The sequence below is a fragment of the Lygodium microphyllum genome, chromosome 9 (genome assembly GCF_053477565.2).
Source record: "Lygodium microphyllum isolate KBCC chromosome 9, Lygodium_microphyllum_v1.1.10, whole genome shotgun sequence".
Lineage (NCBI taxonomy): Eukaryota > Viridiplantae > Streptophyta > Polypodiopsida > Schizaeales > Lygodiaceae > Lygodium > Lygodium microphyllum.
This window is the reverse complement of record NC_141143.1, coordinates 99,901,499-99,919,973: the sequence shown is the minus strand read 5'-3', so window position 1 is coordinate 99,919,973 and position 18,475 is coordinate 99,901,499.

Here is an 18,475-nt window from a genome sequence, read left to right as displayed (position 1 = left end):
CAACATCTGTGGTTACCAACATGTGGCATCCAGTAGATCATGTTTTAGTCCTTATGAGTTTTCTGTTGAGCATTGATTGCAAATGTCACCTATACAAAATGGGGCTGCGAAAATGTGTGGCAATATCAATCATCTAGCATAAATAGGCTTATCACTCATTGCTTCATCCTCCTAATTGTCATTATAATCATCTGCATCAGCAACAACAGTAGTAGGCTTCTCAGCCCCTTTCTTCAACTTCATCCCAAATGTGCTACAACTCCCTGAGAAGGAGGGAACTGCAAGTTGTTTCAGAGAGAGTAGGGTGTTCAAGTAGCACACTTGGCTTAAGATGTACAGACATGAAGCTGCGAAGATGGTTGTGCAACAATGTACGATGAGAAGAGCTGATGTCAGAAGGTTTCTCTCCCTAGAGTGATAATTGAAGGGGAACTGCTTAGCTTGTCATCGTATCATCACAAGGTAAGGTGCAGTAGCATCTCTCCAACAATTGGGATCCACAAATTGAAGTAGCAATTGAGGAAAGAATGGAGAATTTACAAACAAAGTTGATGATTAGAATGATGGGATCAGCATGATTAGCAACATCAAGTGCTTTCATACAAAGGCGACATAAGAGAAGTCAAGGACCATGTTCATCCCCGGCACATCATATGGTGGTGCATACACTGTGGACCTTTCACAGCTTGTATTCTCTGCAGTATCTCAAACTGTGAAGGATTTCCAGTCAATTTTTGGAGATCAAGCAGCATATGCATCAAAACTTGTTCTTTGGGCTTCAAATGAAATGACAAACTTAATGCTGGCTGCTTTTCATAGAGTTGGAAACAGGAGGAGATGGTCTACTAGCTTCACATCTGTGTTCTGAGGGTCTATCTCCAATGTTTTTTTTTAATATCTAGTTCTACAAGATCCAGATCAGCAGTTTCATTGTATGCTTGTGCTCTTCTGTATAAAGCTTTAACATTCTACGAGTCCATCTCAAGCACTTTACTACATGCTTTTGCAGCTTCCTTGTAGTCTTTCAGCTTTAACTTATAGGCAGCATTGTTAAGATAGCAGCTCACTTTAACAGTTTTGGATTTCTTATTTTTTTCATCTGAGAAAGAACTGTCATATTCAATATACTTCACTACCTTCTCATATTTCTTGGAAGCCCTGACATACTTCCCAAGCTTGTACAATGCATTTCCATGAACCAGCTTGGTGGAAGAGTTTCCAAGCATCTCCACAATTGACACAGCCATGTCATGTTTGGTCAATTCATAATCAAACTCTTGGTAAGTCACGGTTGTGGAAGAGTTTTCACAGGAAGGAGCTTTTGGAAATGGATCCCCATAAGCATCTTGTGCCACAGGTGATGACTGGCTATTTTTTAGAGCAACATTCGCACACCTAGGCAAAATCCCAACCTTTCCCTTTGTGTTTTGTCTCAGTGGAGCTCCTGTGAGATAGTATCTACCTTGACCTCATTGACCTTGCAAGGTCTCAACTTATTTGAACCCTCAAAAGTAAGTCCATCTCTAGAAGGGTCCAAGCTGTGTGAAAGGGGGCAGACAAGTTGGCAGCTCGGTCTGCAGAAGCTCTGGCCATGCCTGTCCAAACATTGATGAGCCGGCAATTACTCCAGTGATGAAGGATGTAAACCTGAATGCCAAGCTGCTTGAGATAGATGTGTCCTGGAAGTGATTCCAAGGAAGAGATGAACCAGCTTGCTACTAGAGGCATCAATGCTGATCTTAGCAGTCAATATAGTTTATTGACGCAATTCACCTTGTGGAAGACAAGTTGGCTTCAAACACAGGCTAATATTAGCAAACTTGAAGTTTTAGTTGATCGATGTATTGCTCTTATGAAGGCAGACATAGAAAAAAGAGCAAGACTTGAATCAAATGCTTATGCTTATGGCCAACATGTATATGCTGATGGTACACACTATGATCTTCATGCATCTTATGAATATGAACATCAACAACATGCAAATGAATATGAGCAGTATGCAAGTACATCTGGACATCATGTTAATGCTTATAAACATGATGTACCATGTCATAATGCAGAGTATCATTCCATTGAACCTTGGCAGCAGAATGGCTACTATGGGCAACATGCTTATGCTTATGAGCATCCACCTTTTTAGCAACATAGTTATGATTATACATGGGAACCTTTCTTAATTGAGCAGCCTAATTATTATGGACGTGACAATAATGGTCATGTTTATCAGTACTTTTCTAGCTTTGATCAGCAGCAAGTTCATAACTACTATGATACCCCATATCCCAATCGGTTTCATACCTCATGATTACCCAAATGTAATGATGAGTTCTTTTCCAAGTGTTGATGATAATGAGCAAGCTGCACAACAATATTTGGATAATGAACAACATGATCAACAAGAGGATGAGCAAGAAGACCAAGAACATGCACAAGAAGGGAACAATGAAGAGCAAGATGTACAAGCTGATGGCATCTTCGTTGATGAATCACACGAGGCACTTGCAGATGAGCAAGATGTACAAGCTGATGGCATCTTCGTTGATGAATCACATGAGGCACTTGGAAATGTAGATAGTTATGCTGAAGGTCTTAGACTCTTAGAGAAACCTCGTGATGATATTCTTGAGCATCAGTTTATACTTAATCAAGGTTTACAATAGCCATTGAATGCATTTGATAATGAGTACCTTGATCATGGTTATGATGATTGGCACATGTCTGATGATGATATAATACATGATTTGGGCATACATGAATATGAAGATGGCATTGTGCTTCCCTATGATCCGGGAGATTATGGATGTGATCATGGACTTGATTATGGGGATACTTCATCGTATCCATTTGATCCGGGTGGATTGGAGTATGTGGTTGATGGGCGTTCTATTCTCTTGGACAATCATTATGACAGAATACCTTTTGATACATGAAGTTTTGAGCAGGATTTTTCACCTTCATTAGGCCAACGTCCATATTGGGGTTCAAAATTTTCATCTTTGAGAGGTTTATTTGGCTGAAAATTAGTCCATTTATCTCTTGTTCTACTGTAGATAGTTCTGGACAGCTTACTATTTTGGTTCAGCTTCAATTCTGGTTTGATTACAAAAGAAGGACATCTATATGGGTTGCAAGTATGTCCAATGAGTTTTCTTTTGACTCATAGCACACTTGATTTGGATATGCCCATCACAAGATATCTCCATTTTACTACAACAAGTTCTGTAGTAGACAACAAGCTGTCTATTTCTTGCAGGTGTCCTTTCTTGGAGTTATGATGGTTCAGTTTTCAGTTTTATCATTTCAAAATGGATGTTCATATGGCCACCTTATCATACGTTTTCATATTATGTTAATATGACTAGCACAGCCTTTTGCTAAGTGATTTAATCACTTAAAACTGCAGTTAACATTTATGATCAAGATAGACAATTGTAAAAACTCTTATTTATTCATGAGGGCATAACCCCCTAAGTACATTTATTTTGGATAAGTAGGATAGGCTGATTGATACATCAGTTTGGGAAAAATAGGATGGTGTTACAATTGGCTACAGGAACGGAATAATAATATGGAGGGGTCATGGATTTTCAGGAAATGATAAGTCATAGGAAGCTTGGGGTATCCCTTCCTTTGATACCCATTCTTCTCGTAGCGCCCTAACACTTTGATTCTATCAGTAGAGATCACCTGGGTCACTTCATCATAGACATACTTGTTCTTCTTGACTTGCCGACCGCTAACTTGCAAAGTTGTGTTTACGCAAGCTTCGACAAAGATGAACAGCTTCACGATCTTTAAATCCTCCATCCACTTAATTCTCTTCAAGTTGGTCTGAAGGTACGCGAGTCGATAGGCTGCTATGTTATATATTCCTGAGTCTCCCGTCCATCTCCGCTCTGCATATAGGGGTGAAGGATTATAGATGCAGTCCAGAATATTCATCATGCCAAGCCTCTGACGATAATTTGAAGCATGCATTGCAGTCATGAACATGACCTGGAACACCAAGAACTTGCTCCATGCTTCGTAACTCTGCAACCCAACATCCATAAGTGAGTAAAGAAATGTTTTCAACAGAAAACACTACTCTATTCTACTCACCTTCCCATGCTTACCCCCTTATTCCCTTTATTTTCCTCCATTAAGTTCCCTTGTAATCTTTAGATCTCGTTGGTTTGCTATGATACAAACTGTAATGTGTCTGCTCATCCACTTGTGGGACACATCTTAGAAGCCTATCAGGAAGAGATTTTAGAAAGCGCCACCTAGCACTCGCAAGGAATGTCATAGGGTTTGCGATCTAGGTCTTCTCGAGTTTTCCCTGAGCGGAAGTATCTCGCCATTCCCACTTAGGATCGACCTGAAGTCAAGGTTTCTTTCCTATCAGCAAAGTCTCTGGGAAGTAGCTAGCGTTGAGCTCCAGATGACCCACTTTGAGTAGGAACAACAGAGTCGAAGTGGATTTATGCTACACTTGGTTCATGGAGAATGGAAAATGAGAGGGATGTGAACTCGACCTCTCTGCCCATAAGGCATAGTCCCATTCCGCTCCCCTAAAACATCATAAATCGAGGTTCTAACTCTACTGACTCTAGGGTCTTCACAGTATCGTTTTCACGTCTTTGAGAAAAGTTCCCAGTTAACCGGGACCACCCTTCCGTAGGATGGACCCAAGTCACGTCCACCAAACTTTCCTCGGTTTGCTTAGTTATCTAATTACCTACCACATTATGCTTGACATGCAAAAGCAACTTCCTTAATTAATCAATTTAAACACAGGTTCCTTCACATAACTTAGGCATTGACACAAAAAAAATGTTAAACAAGTTCCTTTTTCAAATATCTATTCTTTACTTATCATAGTCTCCCGGAATACATCAAGTATCATGCCCAAAGGCTATCCCAGCAATCAATAGGATTGCTACTCCAAGTTCCACCCATGGACTAGTACACGGGCCTCAAGATCCCATCTCGAGTCACGTTGGCCTCTTGTGCGGGATCCGGAGACAAGTAATTTATAGCCAGAGCCTCCCTTGGCACCCAAGCGTCCTCGCGCTCCAAGTAGCATCCAGGGAGAGACCTCTTGCGGTGGGTTCGGTCCATATACCCGGCGTGGCTAACAACCCCTTTGGATAGGGCAAGGCAGGCAGTCAGAGGTAACTGAACCTGCCTCTCCCTCTAGGCTTTTAACCTGAAGCATTAAGTGTTTTGCCTTGAATTAGTTCCTTGACCAAAGAAGTTCAAACAATGTACCTAAGTGTACAATCACGATAATTTCAGTGGTCATTTGTATGACAAACTGCTAAGGTGTGATTTCTTCTTCCTGAATGCTCCCAGCATTCGATCCTGGATCGTTTGCGACTTGGCGAGATTCTAGGGGCTTGGCAAGATAGGTTTCTTGTTTCCCCTTTTCCTTCGGGTTAGGGTTTGTACCATACCGACCCTAATTATCCTTACCTTAGATCTCCTTGCAAGATAGATCATGGACAACCCCGTTGTCCTTGGTTGGTCAACTTGTTGGTTATCTCCTAGATCCCTTGAAGTACCTATGTACCTCTATCTTTGATCTTAATTGATCAAGATTGTCTATCCCTTTGACCATTGTTGGTCAAGATGGTTCTGTTTAGAACAGTTCCTACTCTATCTTAAGTATAATCTTCTTAATTCCTCTTAATAATGCTCATATGCGCTTAAGCTTTTACCTATCCCTCTTGAAGTCACCAAGGACTTGACATGGGATTCATGGATCTCAGTTCCATTTGGTAAATTACAAACAACGTTGAATTTTTCCAACAACTTTAATGCACGTGACGTAATGCCATACCTTCATTTCGATGCTTATAATTTTGATATAATCCATACGTTATTTTATGCCATACATGCAAAGGTACTTTCTAGGCATGCAATCTTAACATTATTCTCTATGTAATTATTTACATGATCTATAAACTTCTTGGAAGATCTGATCTTTATAACTTAATGTAATTATTGTATGAGATTAGCTGTGCTTTAATCTTTTCTGCAGCTTATTACATGTACCTTAGAATCCTTCTTGCGATACGGAGATGCACTTTTGTTTCTTTCAATGTCCTCTGAAATGCATTTTAAGCAAGGATTTGTGCAAGGAGCAATGCACTTTATGCAAGAATTCTTGCAAGACGTTTTTGGTAATTTACAATGCAATTATCTAAGCAATTTCACCTATTATGATGCCATCTTACACCGAAAATTATCTTGCTCATTACATAGATCACAATTAAGTTCATACCTTGGAAATTATCAAACACGCAATTAATGTGATGCACGTGAATATGATTTTTCACTGTGATGATTATAATCTATGATTTAATAATAGAGCAACCTGGGTTTAAAATGATGCCATGATTCCAGTGGTATTGATGTCTTATGAACCATTCGCGGTTGCGGTGCTACCTTGATTCGAACCTCCATCCATGCTTGCAGGGTTTTCGGCCATCTTTGTGGAACTATGCTTCCAGGTCATACTCGAAGACACGTGTACGAGTGATAAAGTTCTCGTACTCTCCTATGCACAATTCTCACCGCCTCTCCTTGAGTGGAGAAAAGATAATGAAGGGGAGTGTATTTTCAGAAATTCTTCTTCTTCTCTTCTTCTCCTCTCTCTCTCTTCTTCTTCTTCTTCTTCTTCTTCTTCTCTCCCTCTTCTTCTTTTTCTTCTTCTTCTTCTTCTTCTTCTTCTTCTTCCTCTCCTTCTCTCTCTCCCTCTTCTTCTTCTTCTTCTTCTTCTTCTTCTTCCTCTCCTTCTCTCTCTCCCTCTTCTTCTTCTTCTTCTTCTTCTTCTTCTTCTTCTTCTTCTTCTTCTCGTGATGGTGATGGGGGGGGGGGGGGTTTCCTGATCACGAAAGGGGGGGAAGGGTTCGCTGCCTGACGATGGGGGGGGCTGTTGTCAAAGACGGAGGGGGGACGTGATGATGTAGGCCATGAGGGAGGGGGGGACTGCCCTTTTAAAGATGGAGAGGAGGTCTTCACGAGGGGAGGGAGATGACCGTTAACGGCCACCACCCTCCACCTGGGGGGCTGCATGCCCTCCCTTTCACTCTCTTCACTCCCTCTCTCTCTATCTCTCTCCCCGATGTGCTGTCGATGGGGAGAGAGAGAGGGAGTAAAAAAAATTGTATTAAAATTAAAATTTTTAAGGGGGGTATATTACACTTGGCTAGCTATGCTTTCGTGGAAGATGTCTTTTTCAATTGTGGTCATTCCAGGGGAGCTCTTACAATTACATCCTAACATTAGCCTTGGACTACTTTGGGGTCTTCTTTGACATGTCATATTTTAGACACCAATGGATAGTTTGGGTGATGAGTTAGGTAGCAAGTGAGCACCTTCCTACTCTTTCATGAACGCATAAGATTGTATTCGTCAAACACCCCTTACTATTTATGCAAGGGGGTTAGCTAATAATTCAATGCACTTAGTGTAGGGCCCACGAGGTCTTATCCTTGGTCGGTTTTGTGCTTTAGTAGAGTTACGTTAGGACCAAGCGATTGCTTTAATAGTGCGTTGTGTTGAATGGTAGTAAAATGATTTATCTCATTAGACCAAGAGGGCTGTTTTTGTCGAGTTCTAATGTTTTATTTCTTAAGGCAAAGAGGGCCAGCTCTGTTGGGTGTGAAATGTTATATCTCTTTAGGCTAAGAGGGCCATATGTCTGTTTGGTGCATGTACGTTTAATGGTTTTCTATTTTAGGTTGACGAAGTCATAGGAGGGAGCCTTTGCTATTGTGGAGGAACTTCTTGTGGCCATTCCAAGTGGTATCATCCCCTTTCCAAGGTTTTGCCTTAAGCAGATAATGCTATATGCGTACGTAGGGGTTAATTTCTTTTCGTTTGTTGGGGATTGACAATCAAGGAATGAAGTCATAGGGTTGGCTTAGGTATATATGGGGAAGATTTGAGTGGTTTTCTACCTCCTGTTAGGACATTGTTAGGCAATAAAGACCTGGGATAGAGGGTAGTCCTTGTGGCCCTACTGTCCTTCCTGCTTGCTAGGCAGCTATCCTAGGAGTCCCTGCTTGTGTGAGGCGGTTAGAGAAGCCTGCCAAAACATTAACAAAGATCAAGTTTTGAATCTATCTAAAAATAACAATTATAGTGGTGTGTAAAAAGGGGTTCTAACCCCTCAATAAGAAAAGGAAAAAAAAAACAAGAATGCTTATATAAGCAGTTCATTATCGCCTTACTACGGAGGCTTGGTAGGTTTTTAGGGATGAGTCAAACCATGATGCCTTATCTTCCTTGGGGTAGCAGCTAGCAGAAAAGAAAAGAAAGAAAGGTTGGAGTGAAAATAAAAGTGAGCGACAGAAAAGGATTAAGTGTCGCTTGCTTTTGGTAGGTTCTTGGGTATCAAGTCAAGACGACCTAAGACTAATGCCCTATTCTCCTTGGGTCACTCTATGCTGAACTCCTTCCTTTTTACACACTCGAGTATGAAACCTTGAAGGGAAAATATGTTACATGAAAAATATGATAACCAGGCTATAGGAGTCCTTGCCTAGTAGGAGGTCTTGGTCCAGTTGTCCTGAGTTCGGTAGGTAGTTCAAACCACCACTAGGATCACCTCTCTGATAGAGTTTTTTGACAGTCCATGTTAGAGCAATTGGTTAGAGGCTATCTCTGGATTTCTATTAGATTATAATGGGCCTATCCCTTTTGGATTTTCATGCCTTGATTTTGTCGATGATGAGTTGGGTATTCCTTCTATTGTTACACCTGGAGTAAGGAAGACCAGGGATGTTTTGAGAGCACCTGGGAGTGAACCTACTTTGCGCAGGTCTACGAGAGCTAGGTATCCTGTGGATAGGCTGAAATATGATGGATTTACAGCCATTCACTATGCATATATGGTTAAAGTGATACAGGAACCAGAACCCACTTCTTTTGAGGAAGCCATGGGAAAAGAAAAATGGGAAAAAGCCATGGATGAAGAAATGGATGCCTTGGAAGCAAATGCTACATGGGAATTGGTACCTTTGCCTAAAGGTAAAAATGCAATTGGCTGTAAGTGGGTTTATAAGGTGAAGCACAATGCAGATGGTTCTGTGAATAGATACAAGGCAAGATTAGTAGTCAAGGGGTATGCACAAACATATGGCATTGACTATGAAGAAACATTCAGTCCGGTTGCAAGGATGGCAACCGTAAGAGCAGTCATTGCTATGGCTACATCAAAGGGATGGTCTTTACATCAGATGGATGTAAAGAATGCCTTCTTGCATGGTGATTTGCAAGAAGAGGTCTATATGGAGCAGCCACCAGGTTATGTGCATGCTGTTCATCCTGAGTTTGTTTGCAGGTTGAAGAAAGCCTTGTATGGCTTGAAGCAAGCACCTAGAGCATGGTCTGACAAGATAGGACAGTATCTTGTCACTATTGGCTTTCAAATTTCCAAGGTAGATTTCTCACTTTATGTGAGAAAAACAGAGAAAGGTATTATACTACTTGTCATTTATGTTGATGATTTGATTATGACAGGTGACAGTGATGAAGATATCCTTCATGTGAAAATGCTATTGAAGCAGAAGTTTGAGATGAAGGATTTGGGAGAGCTGCGTTATTTCTTGGGCATTGAGGTGATTAGATCACCAAGTGGGATACAGCTCTTGCAGAGGCAGTATGGATTGGACATGCTGTCCAAATATGGGATGACAGGCTGTAAGCCTATTTCAGTTCCTTTGGAGCAGAATGTGAAGCTGAGCACAGATGTAGGTGAGCTTCTAGAAGACCCTACTATGTACAGACGCATAGTAGGAAGTTTGATTTATATGACTATTACCAGGCCAGATTTGAGCTATGTTGTTGGATTGGTAAGTCAGTTTATGCAGGCTCCAAGGAAACCACATTTGGATGCGGCTAGACGCATACTTAGGTATGTGAAGTCCACATTGCAGTATGGACTATTTTATGAGACTGGGGTTTAGATACAGTTGCATGGATACACTGATGCTGATTGGGCTGGTAGTATTTCTGATAGACGATCTACCAGTGGATATGTGTTCTCTTTTGGGAGTGCTGCAGTCACTTGGAGCAACAAGAAACAGCCTACAGTTGCCTTGTCGAGCACAGAGGCTGAGTACAGGGGTGCAGCAATGGCTGCATGTGAGGTAGCTTGGTTGCATAAGCTACTTTATGATATGCATCAGTCTACAGATGGACCAGTTGTCATTTATTGTGACAACATGAGTAGTATACACTTGGCAAATAACCCAGTCTATCATGCTAGAACAAAGCACATTGAGGTGCATTATCACTATGTGCGAGAGAGGGTTTTACTAGGTCTTATTGATCTAGTTTATGTCAGCACAGAGGATCAGGTAGCTGACATATTCACGAAGGCATTGGGCGCAGAGAAGCTGCGCAAGTTCAGAGACCTGCTTGGTGTGCAGGAATTGGGATTGAGCTCGAGGGGGAGTGTTGAGATATCGAGCTCCACTCGTGATACGCCAGGGTGACCGTTGTGTATTTATGTCACCGACTTGTCAGTTGCAGACGCGGTTGGTACACCGCCCATGAATAATAGCTACATGATAGCTATCCTTATCTACTCTAGTTCGTGGCTCAGTTAGTATGCCACCTTAGTTAGTTGAGTTTGGTTTGAGACCCATATATAGGGTTCTTCTATTTCTTTGTACTTGAGTTCTTTTGGCTTACACAACTAAGAAGAGGAAAACTGTTTTCAGCCTCCACCCTTGTGTGTCTTCCCCCATTGTGCAAGCAAGAAAGCTTCAAGCGAGACTCCTTCCTTCTCTCCCACAATCTTGACAAGTTTGTCTTGAGGTCCCAAACTGCTTGTCACTTTCTCTAGCTTGATTCAGCGTCTAGAAAAATTATGAAAATCTGCAATTGCTCTTCGAAACCACTTTCAAATCGTGTCTTCCGCGGCTTGTAAAAATTACCAAATCCGTCTCGTTGTTGCTGTCTACCAATGAGGATCAATTCCCACCTTGAATTTGCACTTCTCTACTTCTTTCTCACACTTTAACGAGATTTAAATTTTTCTCTCATTGGTGACCACGGGATAGGGCAACTCAGCCCATCGAATCCCACAAACAGATCTACACAAACATAACCATACAGAGCATCAAGCTGAAATGACAAATACACAACCAAACACTCCACAACTCTCACCCTACCCTCCCACATCACTTGGTTTTGACATCGTGTCCACTTGACCATAATATGGGTCACAACCAAGCAAGGGAGGCTTCTCCCTAGGGTGAAGCTCCCTCGTATTGCTTGGTGTTGACCCTCATGGATCACTACTAGGAAAGGGAGGCTTGTATCTAGGCCAAAGAGTTCCCTCATTTCTTGGTTTGATGTAGACCAATGCTTGGTGGATCTTGAAGAGTGTATCAATGGAGATGCAAATTGAGAGAGACACACACACACACAAGCTTATTTATCTTCTTTTGGGTACTTCAACATGTACCACTTATTCCATCAGATAGATATGTAGTATAATGTCCTGTAAAGGGCATTCACACACCTAGTGTGGGTGCGAGCATGGAGGCCCTTTATTCCCAACAACCTCCCACCTAAAGGTAGTGTGTCTAAAGGTAGTGAAAGAATCAGCTAAGTCTAAGTATATACAAAGCTAAAAACCTATACCTATCATCATCTGGCGGCAATGGGAAAACCACTCTACTGGAAGATCCTTTGTGAGAAGGTCTGCAGGGTTGTCATCTGTATGTACCTCTCTAAAGAAATGATACTTCACCTATATGTGTTTGGTCTTTGCATGAAAAACAAGATTCCCTACTAATATGAAAGCACTTTGACTATCACAATGGAGAACAGGAACCTCTGTACTGCCAAGGTCTCCCCAAATGAGAGGTGAAGATGTGTGAATGGAGTGTCGCATGCATGGGATGGGCCTCTCAATGCACAAAGAACGATCTGTTCCTGTGCACTGCACTATAAGGCTCCCTGGCCTTCCTTCTTGCACTGTATGCCAGCACAGGGTGGGATGCACAATTGCACCATCAATTGCACACAAGGCATACAACCTCTACACAAGTGACTGTGAGGATTACATCAATGGGTTTTAGGAATGGGTTGCCCTCTGTATCTCTCAACAGAGCATGAGACAAAGGGTGGGCTGAGTGTGATTGGTGTTTCTTCAATCAATTATTGAGAGGTGAGGATTGAGGAACGTTACGACCAAGCATTGGTCTACATCAAACCAAGCACAGGGTCCATTTCTTGGTGGATCATTTCTTGGTTTGATGTAGACCAATGCTTGGTTTACCGCCTGCTATTCCGGCCCACGGTTCTTCCCGTATTAATTTTCGAGTCCATTTTCAGGCCCATTTTTGGGGGTTGTCGCACACATTGTTTTGCACACTTTTCCTTCTTTTTGTACTTCATTCCGATGTGTGAATTTTCTGCTATTAATACTCGTATGTGTTTTCGGGTTTGTTTTTTGCGTTTTTCCCATGTGAACACCTTGATTTTGCCTTAGAACCCGTGTTGCATGTTTCCAACATTTTCCTCTCGTCTCTCGGCACATTTTTCCTTTTTACAGATTTTTGGTCCGACACACGGTTTGGATTTTATTAATTTTTCTTCCTTTTTCTCTTGTGACCGTGTTTCTCGTGTCGTGCGTGAACGCGCCTGTTTTTGGTTTTACGCGCCTCGGGACGCCCCGTGGCATCTGTGGCTTGCACGTCACCATCCCTGCCCTTTTGACACCGTCACTGCAAATTTTTTTACCCTTGCCTACGCATACGTACGAGCTGGGGGTGTGTTTCTTGTCCCTCTATTTTCCATTTTTTTATTTTTTTTTCTATTTTTCCTTTTAAAAAAACAACCATAGCCAAAAAAGAAAAAAAAACAAAAAAAACACACAAAAGAACAAAAAGAAAAACAAGAGACAAAAACCAAAACAAAAGGAAAAAAAAAAGAGAAAAAGAAGAAAAACAAAGAAAAAGAAAAAAAAAAGAGAAATAGAAGAAAAACAAAGAAAGAGAAGAAAAAGAAAAGAAAGAAAAAAAGAAAAAGAAAAAGAAAAAAACCTACATATTCCCGTTGCGCGCCTGTGTCCCTCCCTCCTTCCTTCTTCCTCTTTCTCCTTCCTTCTTCCTTCTTCCTCCTCCTTCTTCTCTTCCCCCCCTCGCCATTGTGACGCTGCATCTGTCGCCCCTCTGCCACGATCGCCGCCCGGTTCTGCCTTACCCTCGGCGCTGCTGCTCCCTCCCGTCCGCCCTAGCGCTCGTTGCCGCCATCAGCCGACGACGCCACCGCCACCGCCGACACCACCCTGCTCCCACTGCCACTGCGCGCCTCCTTCTCCCCCTCCCTCTCCCCCTCCCCGTCCACCACCAGCCACCAGCACTTCCTCCTCCTCCTCCTCCACCACCAAACCCTCCTAGTTAGTTTCTAACCTACCCTTTGTCCCACTAACCTCACATTAGTTACTAACTAACCTACCTTTAGTTACTAATTAACCTAACATGAGTTAATACTTAACCTAACCCTAGTTAGCTTACCCCCCAACTAACCCTAGTTAGCTTAACCCCCCTCTCCCCCCCCAACTAACCCTAGTTAGCTTAACCCCCCCAACTAACCCTAGTTAACTTAACTAACCCCCTCCACTAACCATGGTTAGTCCCCACCCTAACCTAGTTAACCTAGTTGGACCAGACCTCACCTGACTAACCAGACCTAACTAGACTTCACATACCTAGCTAGACTTAACTGACCTACCCAGACTTAACTGACCTAACTAGACTAACCAGACCTAATTGGCCTGACTTGACCTAACTTAACAAACTAACCTAATTTAACTAACTCAATTGATTTACTCAACTAAATTAACTTAATCAACTTTATTAGACTAAGCTAACCTAATTCACCTAATCTACTCAGCTAGCTCCCGTTCCCGCCTTTTCTCTTCCGTTCTTTTTCCGCTGAGTTTGGGTGTGCTAGTGGGCATTCACGCGCGAGGATGTGCTTCCGACTTGTCCGTGCGGTGGAGTATTGCAGACCCGCCCTTCACACACAGTCATCCTTTGCTATTCACACGTAGTCATCCTTTGCTGTTCACACCTAGCCCGGATAGCACCTTGTATTTTCCAACCCGCAAATATATAAAAATAAACAGAAAATACATTAAAATTTCCAATAAAACATTTAAAATTCAAAACAATTACAAAAAAGTATTTTTTTTGAAAATTTACCAATATTTTTGAAATTATTTGGAATATTTTCAAGGTGGAAATTTTAAAAAATGAATTGTAAAAAATTTAAAAATCTGAAAATTCATTCAAAATTACATGAAAAATGCGTAAAATTCATTAAAAATTAGTAAAAATACATAAATAAATTCCAAAAATTTACACAAATCCCCTATCCTTTTTCCACTAATTTTTCAATTAAAAAATATTTCTATAAAAGGCAAAAATATTCTTTGAAGCCAAAAAATCCTAATTTTAATACTACATTTCATAAAAAGTCATTTTAAATCTTAAAAATCAGCTGAAAATGATTGATGAATTAACATACATTGTGGACACTTACTAAATGGCTAAAAATTCCACTCTTACACTTCCTAACATATTCATATGTTATATATCTTGATTTAATTATTTAAAAAAGAAAACAAAAATAAAAATAATAAAAAAATAAAAATAACAAAACAAATTAACCAAACCAAACAATATACAAAAAAAACAAACACACCAAAAATAAAAAATAAACAAAATAAACAAATAAACAAATAAAAATAAAATAACAATAAGACCACAACACTAAGGTGCTTTATTTTTTCCAGTCTCAGTGGTCTTTGTTTTTGTTTGACTAGATTCATTGCTTTTGGGGGATTACTCCGTGCGCCTTCAGGCCATTGCATACACACCCCTACCAAGTATTTCTTTTGTGAGATTTATTTATTTTGATTACCCCTTAACTACAATTAGTTGCTAAAATGAATTATATTCACCCACCTTTTCCACGCGCATTCATGCTAAACACACACATTAATAATTTAAAATGAACCAACTGTTTTATTTGCACGCGCTATGTGTGCTTAAGAGCCACCTTAATTTGTAATAAAAATGAACCAATCGTCACAAAAAAGTACGCCCTGGCAAAAAAACGCTCCACATCACCATTAATTTTTAATTAATGAATTTGCATTTAAAGACCTAGTCTGGGAATCGTAATCCGAGTTTCGATAAAGCACCATTTCACCCTAATAAATTGTAATTAAAATTTTAAGAATGAACCGTTGTTTTCTTATTAAGGTTTATAACCTAATAAAATGTCACCCATTGTTGATAATTTCACTTAATGAACCCTTCATTCAAATAATTCCCCCTCGCTGCACTTTTTCTCCCTTTTAATAAACACGCTTCGTGGGATGGGCGCGTAAAGTCCTCTTAGTTGAAACTGATGGTCAAGGTTATGGTCAGGTCTTGATTTAGTTTTCTATGGTATGTCTATGTGTTACGATTACGAGAACGGTTTGTAGTTTTTTCTTTCTTTCTTGCCTAATACGGGGATTTGGGTGCCTGTTTGTTGCATCGCATGAAGTTTTTGGTCGCATATATATAGAGGTCATGTCGAAATTTTTCTAGGATATAGATTGTTTGGGGTGGTAAATGGCTTAGTTACGTGTATGTATGTGTGTTCTTTTTGGATTGATTCCTTTTTTATAGCCCTTTGGTTATTTTGTAGGCATTCTTTGTGATTGTCTGTGTTGTGGTGTGTGTGTTTTTCATCTGAATGGCGCCTCATGCTTCTTCTCTTATCCAGTATGTCCTGCTGATCAGTAGGGATTACTCTTTCCTACTAGCTTTTGAGCCTATAGCGAAAGCAGGACTTGCGACTTTTGTGGCTGCCTCATTTCCCTTGATTCTAGATGATCCATCCTTGTGTGATGAGTTCCTTGCCTCATACAGCAAGAAGTTAGGACTGGTCCATGGTGCTTCTATGACATTGACACCCTGAGGGTTAGGGAAGGCTTTGTCTCTTCCCTACAAAGGAGAGCCCTTTGTTACAACTAGACAATTATTCTCCAACGATGAGATTTTCAAGCTGTCATAGAAGTAGACCAAGGAAATTCTGGATGTCAAGAAAGTGATCAACACTTCAGGATTTATCTTTTTCCATTATCACTGATCCTCTGTGGAAGTTGGTTTGCCAGTTTCTCCAAGACAGGTTTATGCCTGTCAAAACACCATCCCATTACTTGTCTAAAGAGCTCTTTACAACTTCCAAGATGGTGTTAAAAGGGGTAGCCTGCTTACAAAGATGGATCAACATTTTGTCAAAGTAACCAGAGAAAATGTCACAAACGTCACATATGGATCCTACCTGTATGCTTCCACCTCCTCCATCTGATCCAATACCTCCTCCACTGATGGGACCTCAAATGGGCCGGCACTAGCTATGACACTAGCCGGACATCATGCTCATAACAGACAAATACACCCTCACGGCCTCATGGACCAGGAGCATCAATCTGCTGCTAAAGGACGAAATGTCCTAAAGCCTAATCTATGCATTTAAATATGCTATTTTCTAGTTTTTATTATTCCAATCACTTCAACATACTAATATTCAATTTATCTTCCATTTCTCCACCATGGGAACACCTTTCACCCACCCGAAACAGAAAAACTACCATTTTACCGCTTAAAGACCGCATTTCAGGTTTATGGGAATTAAAAAAATCATGTAAATCATTGCAAAAGCAAAATTTTCTGATACACCGCAATTACTCATGATACAAATAGCACACAAATAAATTTTCATCCAATAAGAACATAATTATCATCATAAACTATAAAAAACCCTTCATTTTCCTTCATAAAAATGGTCATACCGTGTTTTTATGTAACCCGAGACGCCTTGAATGACTGCATAACCAGCAAATGGAGCCTCCATTGCTCTCAATCCAATGCTACACTTCAATCTTCAGCATCTCCATCAATCTCCATCACCATTTCCTTGATTCTCCTTCCCTGGTTCCTTCATCAAGATGGTACACATGAACAGCCCATAGAGGGGAGAGAGATGGAGGAGAGAGAAAGACTAGATTCTGTTCTCTTCATTCGGACAGCCATTCCTCGCGCAAAGACCGGCGATAGAGTCACCCAAGAGGGAGAAGTTGCCAGGTATCATCGGTTTTATGGCTTCTTTATAGCCTCCTTGCATGATTAGGGGGGAATGATGGCAAAAAATGCACCTGTTGCTGCCGCCATGCTTCATGCTTCTTCATCCATGATTTTTTGCATAAAATTTGAGGGGGGGTTAAAATTCCCAAAGGGCACCCCCCCTTTGGCCTTAAACTTGTCCACCCTTTCGTATCTTGACCAATTTGTGGCCACTTCCTCGTCCGGGCTCCGTTTCAGCCTCAGAATAATCCTGCGCACCCGTCTTGACATCCCGCACTGACTGGCAGCTCCTGACATCCTGTACCGTAGTCAAAAAAATTATCAAAAATCCACAAGTGTCGCTCGGGTGCCTTTTAAAAGCCCTCTTTCACTTGGTGCTTAAAATCGTCCTAGATGTAGCCGCCATCTTCGATGTTAAATATTTTCCCCCTAAATTTTGGATTTTTTGGCAAATTTTAGGCACATCCCAGGCTCAAAACTCCGCTCTCATTGTTGACCACGGGATAGGGCGACTCAGCCCGTCAAATCCCACAACAGATCTGCACAAAACAACCAAAGGAAGCATCAAGCTGATATAAAATAGATACATATTAAAACACAACACAATGCTCACCCTACCCCTTGACAAAATCAAGGCATGAAATCCACAAGGAGTAGGCCTAGGATAATCTGATAGAAGGTCCGAAGCTAGTCACTAACCGATTGCTCCAACACGGCCAAACTAAAAAGAACTATCAAAGAGGTTGCCCTAAGTGGTAGTCTGAACTACCTATCTAACTAAGGACAACTCAACCAAGAGCTCCTACTAGGCGAGGACTCCTATAGCCTGATCAAGAAGTATTTCCTTTTAGCACATTTCTGTTGTTAGGTTTTTATTTCTCCATACTCGGGCATGTAAAAAGGAGGGAGCTGAGCGTAGTGACCCAAGGAGAATAGGGCATCGGCCTCAGGTCTTGTCTCAGTACCCAAGAACCTACCAAGCCCTTGCAAGGCGACACTTAATCCTTTTTTGATGCTCACTTTTATTTTCACTCCAACCTGCCTTACTTTCTTCTTTTCCAAGCAAGACGCCACCCCTAGGAAGATAAGGCATGGGCCCTAGGACTGGCTCGTCCCTATGAACCTACCAGGCCTTCGCAAGGCGATGATCAATTGCTTATAAATTTTCATTTCTTTCATTTTCTATTTTTATAGGGGTTAGAACCCCTTTTTACACACCTTTGTATATATTTATTGTCTTTGAGATATTCAGGGTTTTTTTCCTCTCCCTAGTATCATCATTTTTTCCTCTAGCAAGCTTCTCTAACTGCCTCACAACT